This window comes from Setaria italica, chromosome IV (genome assembly GCF_000263155.2).
Source record: "Setaria italica strain Yugu1 chromosome IV, Setaria_italica_v2.0, whole genome shotgun sequence".
Lineage (NCBI taxonomy): Eukaryota > Viridiplantae > Streptophyta > Magnoliopsida > Poales > Poaceae > Setaria > Setaria italica.
This window is the reverse complement of record NC_028453.1, coordinates 23686527-23690662: the sequence shown is the minus strand read 5'-3', so window position 1 is coordinate 23690662 and position 4136 is coordinate 23686527.

Below are 4136 nucleotides of genomic sequence, written 5' to 3'. Positions count from 1 at the left end.
CTCCATCTGTGTAATTAGTTTTATAATTAGTTCATGTTTAGTCCTCCTAATTAGCATCCGAAGACTTGATGTGATAAGAACTAAACTTTAGTTCAAGGATCCCATTAACTTGGTTGTGGCTTGAAGCATGAAACAGAGTAATTACTGTCGGGCGACTCTAGTTTATCTAGAGAGTTGGTTAGCTCGGACGGAAGAAAACAAATGGCGACCGGATGTTCCCATGGGGCGCCGAACAAAACGTGGGATGTTCAATGTCTTTATGCTAAAAAGGCATCGAAATATCATATTCTATCAAGATATGACCACCGGAAATTTTGTTGCTCACTGCATTTTACTGGCCATTACGTAACCCATGATGCGCAAAGGATAAAATACACGTTGTATGTGGGAATACGTAAAGATGGTAGCCAAAAATTAACTTTTAAATCTGTCGCTCGGATGGACGAACAGATACCATGGTTGTGTAGAGATTGTCGAATCCATTCCGTTTGATCACTCGTATGTCTCGTTTGGAGTTCCGATTATGAACTTATCGATGTTGCAAGATTTCACCCTTAGCGGATATAGTGCCAAGCTTGCGGTGACCGAATCCTTTTCCGTACCCCCTCCCCTTGCTGACCCACTTATTTTCCAAACCCTAAAGCTCCACGTCTTTTCCCTAGCGCTGCCACCTGCCTTTGCCGTGCTCGATACGAGGGAGAGAGGGAAAACAGAAGAGAGAAGAGAGGGAAATTAAGGTACGCTGCCGCTCCTCTCCAAAAATTGGTTGGGCTTCCTTTACTCTCTCCAATTGATTGCCTTTCCTTGATGTTCATGGTGGTACCGCCACATGTGGTGCAATTTAGGTAAAATCAATCGGGCTGCCGTGATGTTCGTCGCTAGGGAGAGGAATACGACCGGAGTCTTTGTTGGGATCACCATCGTTGTTGTTGCCTTTGCTGTTTTTAAGGGGGGAATCTTAGGTGAGGCATGCCCCTGCTATAATCCATGTTTTCCCTAAGATTTCATATGTTCTAGCATATGCATATAGCGATATTCGATGCTGATAAGGGTTAGGGTAAAGTTTTGCCCTCGTCATTATTTTCAGCACGTAGTCAATCTGCACAATCTTCAGTAAAGGCTGTTTTATGTGCTCTTAATGGCTTCAAAAAAATATAAAACCTATATATGAGTTGTAGAGGATTGGCATAGCTTTCCATAGCCATAAACAACACCACAATAGGATTTAAGAGCTAAGAGATATTAAAGTTTAATTCTATCAATTTTTCAGCCTCGTAATTCAAAGCAGAATTTGTTCACCTAAAAGTTTAGGTAACGCAAAGGATAGAATTAGAAATTTCATAGGTTTTGAATATTGGTAAAGTTCATCTTCATATGAATTTTGGACCTCCAGATATACCTGTTTTACTAGGACTATTATGCAGTTATTGTCAGATTCTCAGTTTGAGGTTCATCTCAAGATTAGGCTATGTTGATGATTTTTCCTCTATTTATCGATCACTAGAACGTTGTAAGTTCTGAGGTTATCTTTTAGATGGTACAAGATGGGAATTTTTAGCCATCAGGATTAAAAGATAAAAAAAGAGAAGCAACAACGCTGTTGTCATGTCTAAGTTTTGCGTGTGGTTTTAAGAGAATGTCGGGTTCAGGAGTAGGGACGCTTTGATTTTGTTTGTTTATGCTTGTATGTTTGTGTTGCTGCTGAGTTATGTTTGTGAACATGTGGTGCACCTTCAAATCATGCTTAGCTCACATTCTTGGCAATGTTGCAAATTGCAAGCTAAAGGATTTAACGGAGACACTTCAGAAACGCTATGGCAGTAATAGTCTATAGCGCCGCTACAACCTCCTACACCCAGATATTCCATCCCATTTCTAGTGTCCCATCCTCCCCAAAATACCCTTCCCGTTTGGCTTATCTCTGTTGCATAGCCTGCCCTCCAAATCCCATGCATCTGCCCACAAATTCCCTGCGTTTGCCCCAAAATCAACCATGGGCGCAAGCTCTCATCCCTCTCCTGTGCTCTCCCCTCCCTCCTAGTTCGTGTTGGTATCGGAATGGATCCAAGAGAGGAGACCGACGCCCAGCGTGAGGGATGGCGCTCCCTTCGTGGCGGTGTGAATTGCAGGCGGTGGCAGCCAGTTGCATGGATTTGGTGGAAAAGGAGCGCATCTGCTGGCTGGAGGCAAGCTCCCCATCTATCCTCTCACTACTCACTAGTGACATTCTACTTCTACCTCATGGGCTTCAACTCCGGCTGCTTTGTCATCCTCAAGAACTCCCCCATGGTGAGCCTTACTGCCACAACTTGGCATCATCTGGCTGCTGCAAATCAAGGTGAGCAGCAGACTTCCCAGATAGCAGCGCCAAACTACTCTACCCGCTGCAGCACTTAGCGCCGCTAATTACTGTAATCGCGCTTGTGTTGACGCAAAAAATCGGACAGTGGTCCCAACTCCTACGTCGAGCACACGACCCGGGAGAATCTGCTTAGCTCCTGTTCGGGTTATCACCCTAGTGCGTTTCACGCGACGTGCCAGTTAATCTGACATATTGATTGATAAGGAAGAAAATATATCAAACTCCAGAGATTCGATCGGCTGAAGTTCCGATCTACTCCAAAAGATGTGTCAACGGGTTGGCCGATTTAGTATAAGGATGACCGGCTATGAAACAGCCGATAATCATGTAGCAAATGTAAAAGAAACTACTAGTGTAACCTAAACAATGCTACAGAAACAACACTTGAAATAGATCTAATCGGCTGTATAGTAATAAATAGTGTAACGATATAGCCGACAGCTCGTGCCTCAAGCTGGATAACTAGTGATAAAAACTAAAATAACAGGCAAAACCTATAATTCTAGCAAATATTGATAACTAGTGAATAAATCTAAACGAAACAACAGCGATGCGCCCGAAGTTAAAGGTTAGATATTACTCGAAACGCGAAACTTACAAATTAGCCGGAGATCACGTTGATGCAGTCCTGCCAACTCACACGAACTCGTGAAAAGAAAAAGGGTTGCCGAAGTTGCCGACTTGGAAATAAAGTTACGTAGAAAAGTAGATTTTTATTGCTATTTGTTGGTTGTTTTACAAGCCTCACGAGGTACCTATTTATACCCTGTTACAACTCATTTCCTAACAACTACGACTCAACATTCTATCTCTTATTCAAAGTAACAAATATTTACATATGGATACAACTCGCATCGGAGTCGAACATCATTCAATCCTTTATGGGCAAATCCTGTCTTCATCTTGTTACCGCCTTGGCCCATTCAGGCCCATATCGGCCGAGCTGTTCTGGCTTCCAATCGACCAGTCCCCAGCCATCTCATCAGCTAATCGGCTGAAATACTATAGCTTTATCGGCCGATTCTTCTAGCCATAGCCTCTTGTTTAACCGTATTGACCACTTTCTTCTCCTCTTGATGCCGACCCTGACACGTGTCAAAAATCGGCATCAACACATGCCCCCCAATTTTGGAGTGAAACATATCTTTTGCTCTGAAATTCTCTCAACTCCAATTCCTCCCTCCGGAAGAGACGCAACAATAAATGCAACGAAACCCTCTTTGCTCCCAAAATCTTCTTCCTGATGATTGCATTTTTTTTCGAACAGAGCACCCGCAGGCAATCACTCTTTTCGAAATTAGTGCAAATGGCATGGTAAAAATTCCATATTTACCCTTCTCCCGAGCCATCCCACAGATACTCATCTCTTCCGCCGCTTCTTCTTCCTCCGGGTGAAAAGGGTTTCCTTTCCGGCGAATCATCTCCTGGCGCACCCCGGCGACCTTTCTTGTGCCGCCTCTAGGCACATCCCAGTACACTCCGGTGACTCGCTCATGTCCTTCAATGACTGCACCGGCTATTGGGCATACACCCCAGGTCCACGAGTAGGCCTTGGACGGCCCATCAAGGGACGTACTCGGACAAGATCAGAACAAGGATGGGCGTATCCTACTCGGACTAGTCAAGTATGTTTATAGAAAACTACTCGGGCCATTACCGAGTAGAACTGTGTAATAGTACCCGACTAGGACTCAGACTTGTAACCCTGCCCTCCTGTGTATATAAGGGCGGGCAGGGACCCCTCTCAAGACCAAATCGAAACCGGGACAGACCT